Source organism: Garra rufa, chromosome 1 (genome assembly GCF_049309525.1).
Source record: "Garra rufa chromosome 1, GarRuf1.0, whole genome shotgun sequence".
Classification (NCBI taxonomy): domain Eukaryota; kingdom Metazoa; phylum Chordata; class Actinopteri; order Cypriniformes; family Cyprinidae; genus Garra; species Garra rufa.
In genome coordinates, this window is record NC_133361.1 from 72,811,579 (window position 1) to 72,822,070 (window position 10,492).

A 10,492-nucleotide genomic window follows, 5' to 3' on the forward strand; every position below is an offset into this window, starting at 1 on the left:
ACACAACGTCAATCTTCAGCTTGTAATCAATATCAAAATGTCCGATGAAGCACAAAATGTAAAGGTTTCAAATAATCCGCTGTCCTCGTCACATCAGAGAGAAAAAAAAAATGCGATCCACTCACGGAGAAATACAGCTGCTCCTCGCGCACATGGCACCCAGTGTTAGCAAGCTAATCTCACCAGCTTCAAAGATGTCAACCGAACACTTCCACAGCTCCCCAACACACGAGCCTTTCAGGTTTAATCGCCGAAGATTCCACATAGATGACGGATCCAGCTTCAGTTTTTCGGGCACCAATTGTAACGCTCTAACCCGGATAACTATTCAAGTTATTGAAATGAAAGAGATAGAAAACGGCAAAGTTGGTGATCCACACATTTAATGGTTGGTACATGACAACGCGCCCCTCTCATACATGAGAGTTTAACTCTTTTGGCGTTACAAAATAAAATTGAAGGCAAAATAATAGCAAGAAGGCAGAGCGAACTTATCATCTATATGGTTCTCATTAAAACAGTCACGTAGTCATTCTACGTCATCTCCACACAGCGTGAGTTATATGTTACGTGATCAGTCTCTTAAAGGGCACCTCACAATATAATGGAATGTATGCAAAAACATACCTTTGGCCGTTACAACGCACAAAATGATGAATATTGCAGTAAAGAGGGTGAAGCTTACCTTCGGATTGGGAAGCCAGGAGTTCAAAGGCAGAGGAATAACTTGCAGAGGGCTATTGATGTTGCCCAGAGTTCCGCCGGAAGTATGCGCGCTGTTGCTGAAGCGTGTCCTGGGACTTTTATTAGGTATGGGCGGGGTCTTCTTGATTATGCGATCGCATGCAGTTCCGCCCACCACGTGATTTCAAAACAAAAGTCTTTGTTTTTGTTGGGCGCCCCAGCTGTGGAGAATCTAAAACAGCCGCTGACATTTGCTCCGGAACCATTACATACTACAAACCCAGAGGCCCTTGGTGGGATGGATATGATGGCCAGGAAAGTGTGGTAATTGATGACTTTTATGGTTGGATGAGTTGTGATGAACTGTTGCGAGTATGTGATCGTTATCCTTGTAAGGTTCCCGTGAAGGGAGCTTTTGTAGAATTTGTAGCTCGTAATGTGTACATTACTTCTAATCGCCATGTGTGGGAGTGGTATCATTTTGAAGGATTTATTCCATCTGCTGTGTTGAGACGAGTCAATGTATATTTCTGTTATGATGAAGTTATTGAGCGTTTCACTGATTTGAGTGCCACAACCATGTATGATCCTCTGACTATGAGGTGTAATTATTGAATGTGAGAAATAAATGATTTTACTTGCATACTAAAAATGGCTTTTTATTTTCATTTCATTAAAAGAACAAAATCAATTTAGTACACCAATACCATCTAAACAGCACGAAATTCATGATTGCCTTTCTTCAAAAGTAGTTTTAAACACTCTACACCATATTTCATAGATCTAAAAAGGGATATTTGGATTTCACAAAGGCACATAGTGAATATACACAATTAAATAACTTTTAGGCAGTTTTTTTTATTTGAAAAGGAAAACTTTTATGCCTATCCTCAAAAATACTAGTAAGTGTCCTTCACAGATTTAAAAGACTGGATTTGGTTTAAAGTGAGACATGTGCTTCCTGGAGTAAATTGTATGTGTTTTTCGCAGGTGGACATGCCCAAACATGTATACAACTTACTAAACCCATTAAAAGATCAACCTTTTAAACACTTCCTAACAACATTTACACGATTAAAAGTAGGATACAACAATAATCGAATCAGTTTCTCCTCATCCACTCGACACAATAGTTTGAAGGCTGGTTACTGAGTTTATTCAGAATAATACAACGTTTCTGTAAACTTCGAAATGTCACGTTCACAGAAAATGTCATACTTTGCAGTTGATAAACAACTGAAATGGCAAGATTTGCGGAAGAATACAGACAGAGATTCACCAACAAAGATTGTGTGAGATTCGCGTCTTTTCCACCTGACGAAGAACAACACTTTTCCTCCACAAACCAAACAGCACGTTTCCGTGCTAACAGCTGGCATCGTGAAAAGGGGAGAGAGACTGAGAATAAGTTTCTGGGGAAGAAAAACCCAAAATAAAGTACACCCCAGCTTCACCAAGGCTCAGAGCAGCCATCAAGTAGATGTATGACCTAATCAGATTTGTTCATCACCTAGAAAAAACGGACCACCAGAGTAACCAACAATGTTCCAGTCACATTCAAAAGGTTGACCAAGTTTTTGACCAATTCCATAAAACCAGCAATACCCAACAACAAAGTGAAAGACCTTTTAGAGGGCAATGCTAGGAATTGGTCACACACGGCACAACAGATATTAGAGGAACACTATGAAACTCTGGTGGAAGCAACGATGAACGAGTTAAAAGAACAAACTGATCAGGTCGATTGGCATCAAGCTTTTGAAATCGCCCAAAATTTGGCTAACAAAAACTTTGGAAAACTAATTGAGTCAGACATTTTTGTAAGGGTTGAGGCTCTATTTACAGCTGAGTTATGTGATGAATATGACAGGAGAGACAGAGAGTTTTCCTCAGCTGTAGCTGAGCTTCGACAACCCACAAACAGGAACGCTGTGAGACCTAAAAAGGGTACCACTCACATTCAAGTACAAACATCTCTTAGGGAAATGCCAGAAATTCCCAAACAGGGGGAGACTGGACTTTCGATCAGGAATTTCCTCCCCTAGAACCTAGACCTGCTCTGTAGCCTACCCCAGTTAGACCAGCATTACCTCGTGAACAAAGAAAACCTAGAAGAAATCTCACAGAGGTTTTGGTTCATGCAGAGGAGCAAGCCATTCCTTCTGAGCCACAAAATGACGGAACAGCTGAGAAACAAACTGCAGAGCAAGCTTTGACTGTTCCTATGCCTGCACAAGAAAGTGCACAGGAGCGAACTGTCCAAGAGGACATTCAGGCCTTGCTCAAAAAGGCAAAAAATTTAAATAGAACTGCTGATAACCTAGATGTACGTACCTCAGAACCCTCAAAAACAGGGTTTTCGGATGATTCTAAAAAGTACCAGTTTTCGGATGATTCTAAAAAGTACCAGTTTTCACTAACCGGAAAAGGAAGGTTGTGCAGAACAATCACTGCAATCGGCTCAAGACGAGTGACCAAAAAAGGTCACTTTGGCCCCTCAGACTCCTACAACACCAAAGTCAGTAGGAAGACCATACCGATACATGAGCACTGAAAGAAAACAAATCGACTGGAGTCTCAATTTATAGAAAAAGTACATAATCATTGGAGACTCCAACGTTTCAAGAATACCAGCATTCAGTGTTACGAATCTGCACATTGACAGTTTTCCAGGGGCTAAATTCCAGCATGCTGGTGATTTGATTGAAAAGGCCACCATAGTGCCGGAACCGGAAATTTAGCTTATGTCGTTTGGAATAAATAATCGATTACAAAGGTTCTTCCTTCAACCAACAAAGAGATTCACTGGGTCTACCAGCTGGCTAGGACCAGTTTGCCCCATACAGAAATTGTGGTTCAAATAATTAATTTAATCTTCAAGAAATCAACGACTGCATCATTTGAACTTTCTAGATGTACTGCTTTCTGCGGTCTTTAAACTTGTAGAGACCATTAACCCTATAAATAATAAAGATAAACTCATTATTAACTTGTCCTCCCTCACGTTGACGGTTGAGCAGAAGGCAGTATTGCTAAAAGGCCTTTCATTTGTTCCTACTCCCCAGAACATAAAGGCACAGAAACTGGAACTGCTGCAGGATCTGCAAAAGTATCACAGAAGACTGAAACTGGAAACTTTTGTTGAAGAAAAGAAAAGTCAGAGCCTCAGAATGGACACCGGCCTCATTGAGCTTACCCCCACAGGTGACATCCATTACAAGAGCAGATACATATGCTTACAAACACCTGAAGTGGGGCCTTCTCGAGAGGCAGAACCTGACTGGACGTGAGAAACGGGCCAAAAAGGAACTCAAAAAGAATGATCAAATAGTTATCAAACCTGCAGATAAGGGGAATGCAGTGGTACATCTGGGAATGCCAAAGGCAACTCCAAGTGCAAGAACACTACATCCCTCTCCTAGCTCCTATTTACCCACAGACAATGATAGAAATCAAAAATATATTAAATGACGTGTCAGAAGAAGATAATAAGTGGGAAGCAGAAGGATTATTTGGTGAGCTCAGGAACACACAGACAGAGACTATTTTATCTTCTTACTACAATACATAAAGAACCAGAAAAGTGCAGTATAGCTCACAAGATTTCCCCAGGAAGACCCATAGTATCCGACTGTGAGAGTGAATCTTACTACACGGCGAAATACAATGAGCACTTCCTGGGACCAATCTCACAAAAACATGATAGCTATCTCAAAGACACATGATTTCATACCTTGTGATTCCCACTGATTCCCTTGTGTTCACTGTAGATATAGATAGTCTATACACTAATATAGAGATGGATGCTGGGATGTGGGCTGTAGAGGAATGCATGAAGAGACATCCAGATCCCAGGAGGCCAGATGAATTCATTTTGAAGCTTTTAGAGATCAATTTGACTGAAAATGATTTTGAATTTAACACTGAATCCCACTTATTAAAGGAACAGCGATGGGCAAAAAGTTTGCCCCATCTTATGCAAATATATATATTCATGGCCTCCTTGGAGGAGCCGGCTTTAGCCTCCTTTCCCCTCAAGCCCTTTTCCTACTTTCGTTTCCTGGATGATATATGGAGCGTCTAGACCCACAGCTTAGAGAATTTCAAGGCTTTTATTGACCACTTAAATAAACATCTGAAATCGATAACAGTAAAATATGAAATGAATTTCTTAGATGTAGTCACCTACAAAGGACGTAGATTTGAAAAACACTCACAATTGGACTACTGAGTGTACTTCAAACCTACTGACAAGCATTGTCTGCTACATAAATCTAGTTTTCACCCAAAACACGCATTCAATGGGATCCTCAAGTCTCAGTTTTACAGCTTTCATCGCAACTGCTCGCAGGGACAGAGTTTAAAGCAGCAGTTAAGATTTTGTTTAAAGCTTTGAAAAAGAGGAATTATTCTAGAGAATACCTGAGGAAAACACTGAGACCTTTTACACAATTTCTACAAATATAAAAGATACAATTATTTTACACTTAGTTTTCTTTTACTCACACAACAGTATTCAATTAAATAGAGCTACTAAAGAAAACTTTAGTACATTCATTGATTCAACAAACCATTTACAAAAACACAGGCCAATTGCAGCATACAAAAGAAACAGCAACCTATTAGATACATTAGTGTGTAGTAAACTCCAATCTTCTGTGCCAAAATCTAGGACAGTTGCCTATAAACATCTAGCACACAGAAGATTGGTCCAAAACAAGACTTCAAAACAGGTATTTCAAGTCCAACAATCTCCTCAAATGTAACTGCATTTATCTCTTCTTTTGTAAAAAAAAAAAAACAACAAAAAGCCATCAGCAATATGTTGGGCAAACTAAAAACCAGTTATTAGAATATACCAACATACTTCATGATTCATGGTTTGGCAGCCATGCAAGTCGAAGACCTTGAGTCCAATCCTCTTTGGACACTTGGGGAGAGATTGAGAGCTGAGAGAGTCTGGATAAAAAGACTTGGCACTCTACCCGAGGGGACCAAATGAGGCTTAGTTTGTATCCATCCTTCCTAAAATAATAACAACTTAAAGTTCTCAGTGACTCTTAGCATTTTCATACACCTAACAATATGTGTACACTAAACCTACAGCCACTATCCCTTCTTGAATTCAACCTTATCACACCTTGCACCTAATGATAGTGGATCTGAATAAGTTTACACCTATTGTACCTTACACCTAAAGATGGTAAACCTTATCGAGTTTACCCCATTAAGCCTTACACATAAGATTAGTAGACCTAAATAATTGACCCATACCAAATCTTACACCTAAGGATGATAAGCCCTTAACAGCACACACCTGAAGCTCATAACCCTAATTGGCACACATCTACATTTTCTACTACTAATTGTATATAATAAGACTACTATTTTATAATTCCACTCCTAAATTTCCTTTTCACATGATGATTTAACTTAATAAAACAATTAATGAATTCATAGAGGGATAGTGACTGATGGGCCTTGTTAGAAAACATCCAGAAGACTGATTAATAAATTAAAGAATATGGACAGGAGATGGGCCTTGGAGCCACTCATGGGCACGATTACATTAGAGATGAGTTTCCTGCTGAAAAAAACAGCATATGCTGGTTAGGTATGTTTTGGTGCTGGGATGCTGGTTTTAGCTGGTTTATGCTAAAACCAGCTAAACCAGCAAAGGACCAGCATTAACCAGCAAAGGACCAGCATTAACCAGCAAAGGACCAGCATTAGCCAGCAACATGGCCAGCATGAACCAGCAAAAACCAGCAAGGGACCAGCAAGGGACCAGCATAAACCAGCAAAGGACCAGCATAAACCAGCAAAGGACCAGCATATACCAGCATAAACCAGCTAAAACCAGCATCCCAGCACCAAAACATACCTAACCAGCATATGCTGTTTTTTTAAGCAGGGTTTAGACAGGAAAAACTGGAGCTTGTGTTGGTATGGATACTTTTATGAGAGAATATTTGTTTTCGGCATGAATTCATTTAAAAGTTTCTATACATTTATTTCTCATGTCTGCGAGGCACATATTCGCAGAGATTTCGGTTGTTTTATTTATGTGTCTGTGAAGAGGGTTGACAGAGACAGCAGAGAGCGCACCCCCTTTATTTTATTTAATTTACAAAAGCACATTGTTTTCTTGTTATTATGACTACACACAAATAAAAGTATTTTTTTTTTTTTAGTTCTTTTCACGGTCATAAAGAAAAAATGAGACATTGCATTGAAGTGCATTGCCTTTCTCCGAAAATGTAAGGATGATCTGTTATGTTCTTTAGTTTTTGAATCACAACTCCATGAACAGTTTAAATTAAAAATGTGTTCATTGCATACCAGATTTCTCATTAATATGCAAAGGAATTTTAGTGTAAATTGATTCATTTATGTCTATGCACTGACGATGGAAGTAAATAAAAAAGCAATTTAGATTTCCTGAATTTATGTGTTAATTTAAAGGGAGATGTCTTAAATGTATGTACATTTTTCTGATTCTATGTAAAATTAAATGATTTCAGTAAAAGTTTGTGTGCTTCATTTATTTTATTTATTTAATAAAGTAATTGGTTTTGATATTTCAAAACTGATTTTGCCTCATACACTGAAGCTAAAAGACTTAAGACTCCACCTTAAAATGGCTAAAAAGCTGGGTCTCGGTCCGCTTCCAAATGAAATCTGGTGCGGTTCGATTTAAATATGAATGCATTTACACATGAACAAAAATGTCTTGTAGGTACTGCACCTGTTCAGAAGCCTCTGATATGTCGCATATTCAAAAGTCAGTAAAGTGCAAGTAAAAAATAAAACTGCATATATTTTACAAAGTATGTCAACGGCCCTCAAGTCCAACATGCATTATTCAGTGCAATCTTATGCATTTTCAAGCATTAAGTAAAATGAAATAGAATCAAATATCACATTTACTGATGAAACCCAAATCTAAACCTAAAGCATGACAAAATAGCATGTTATTTTTTAAATTACAGTAGAACAGATGTTTTTGCTGTTGCACAGAATAATCAGCTTATTAAACAATGTTGCAAAATAATCTAACGCAAGATTAAAAAAAGTCAAAGCTTTAAATGTATATTGAAATCTAAGTTTCAACTTGATGGAATGTTGATATTAAGGTTTGATAGAAGTAATTTTACACACAATAAAAATTAACCTTTGAAACATGCTATGCTTTGTCTGTGTCTGTTGCTTTATTAAAGCTTTCATTTGGTTTCCAAACCTTTTAGACTTATAAACTAATAGTTGATAAGTTAATAGTTATTGAAATAAAAGTTCCTGACATCTGGTATAAATGGTTTCTGCACTGATGCCTCTTTTGCCTTTTAGACAGAATCTCACACATTGGTGGCTATTTTCACAACCACACTGGACAGCATGTTTAAAAACATGGTTCACACATATAAAACTCTAAATGTCATGTAGTAGTTCTTTCTTTCTTTATAAATATTATCGTCATTGTAAAAGTGTACAACGAAGTGTACATTCTCCCAATACAAGAAGTGAACATGTGCACACACATTTGCATGCTTTCTGTAAATGATGCACTATATATATAAGACTTTTGTTTTGTTCGGACGACATGACGTCATAAGGCTGTGCCACTCTGTGATTCGGGAAAAGAAAGGTTTGTGTTTTTATCCATTTAAGGTGTTTAACGCGATACATCTAACATTTATGAGCGCTATAATTGTGTATAAGCGCATCCAAAATCTGTAACAGAAAAGGTGCGTCTCATTTGGCTTCCTTTATCGTGAATCAGTTTACCTTAAACACGAATTGATATGAGAAAGTGCTAGTGATGGAGAAACGGAGCTTTTTGAAACTCCGAGTCAAATGAATCAATTGCTTCGCAAACGATTCAGTGATTCGAAGCGTTTGAATCACTGCGCGCTCACGACACACGCTCGTCCACACCTTAAACACTAGTATTTAACAAGTGCAGTAGTTAAAATGTCTGATAAATGTGATCTACAAATACCAACAGCATAAATCATAAATGCCTAAATGTGAGCTTTCTAGATCATTTGTAATAGTTTATTACTGAATTATGGAGCTGATTGAGACATTTAGTTTGCATGTGTTTTTCTTTCTGTTGTTCATTTTCATCTTAAATGTCACACACAGTAAACTCCTGCTGAAGCAGCTGACATCTGAGTTATAAAGATGGCGTTAATTAAAGAGGAAAGTGAAGACATAAGGATTGAAGAAGTATTCAGTCTGAAACAAGAGGAACAAACAGGTTTGTTTTCATCCTCAAAGCTGAACTCACTCATACGTTCCTTGTTAAAATGTCCAGCTCTACAGAAATCACATTAAATTAGATAAAATTAATACAGATGTAGCGTAAATAAAACTATTTTGCTTAACACTAAACATTTTTTTTTTACTTCTGAATTAAAAACGATGAAAAGTGCAGTTTTTAATCACCTTTTTTGTGTGTGATGCGCATGGAAGCTCATGATATTCAGTACTCAAAATTCTTCATATAGTAGAGAAGACATGATTTTTCTCATATTTTAGACATAAATGACAGATTTGTTCGTAATTAACCAGCTCTCTTGAGCTAAACTGTTAAACTTAGGGATAGTTTGTCCAAAAATGAAAATGAACCCATCCTAGGTGTACATGGCTTTCTTCTTTCAGCCGTGGAATTAATAAAAGCCTCCTGAATGGAACTGATGTGTTTGTGTATAACTTTAGAAACCATAATCTCTAGCTTCTGCTGACTATCCTACTACCCTATATAACCATTGAATGCTTGAATCGGATTGGCTGATGACTGTAAATACCTAGCTGCAAGCTTTCTATGCCACTGTCTGAAATGCATGAAATCTTGAGCCACTCCTTTGTTCCATTGGCCATGTGATTTGGCTCCTTGTCATGCTGGAATACCCATCCACAACCCATTTTCAATGCACTCCCTGCTGAAAAAACCCCAGCTAAAACCAGCCTAGGCTGGTTGGCTGATCTTAGCTGGTTTTAGCTGGAAGTGGCTGATCTTAGCTGGTTTTAGCTGGTCCCAAGCCTCCGTTACTAATTCCAAAACGCCACTTTAGAACTAGTAACAAATGACCGTTGAGTTGCGTCATTAAAATCTTATTGTATTACTGTAGTAAAAGCGAAGTATTATGTGTAGTAGAGTATTATGAGAGAGATTGATTACTTGCGTCCGATACAGCATTCATTCTTCAGCTCAGTCTCATATCAATAAAACATTAAGGAAAGTGATTGTGTTTGATGCTTCACATGTCCAAATGTTTTTAAGTCTGTTGCTTTGTGTCATTAAACTGGGGTTAAATTGCATGCTTCTTTTTGCTTTAGACCTGATGCCACTGAAAGAGGAGAGTCACGATCTCAATGATATGGAGGACAAAGATCAATATGAGAATCCTCATCAGTTCATGACTGGAGAAGAACATTTTAACAACTCAAAGATTGAAAAGATGTCCTCACAAAACATGAAAGTTCAAACCGGAAAGAGCCCTTTCACTTGCCAACAGTGTGGAAGAAGTTTCTGTCACAAGAAAACCCTTAACAGGCACATGAAAACTCACTCCGGTCTAAAGCCTTTCGCCTGCCAACAGTGTGGAAAGGGTTTCTCAGATAGAAGAAACCTTGACGCTCACATAAATGTTCACACTGGAGAGAGACCCTTCAGCTGCTCTCAGTGCGGGAAGAGTTTCACACAGAAAAAACACCTTCAAAATCATGCGAGTATTCACATTAGAGCTCTCACTGGAGAGAGTCCTTACAAGTGTCTTCAGTGCGACAAGACTTTCATGCATCA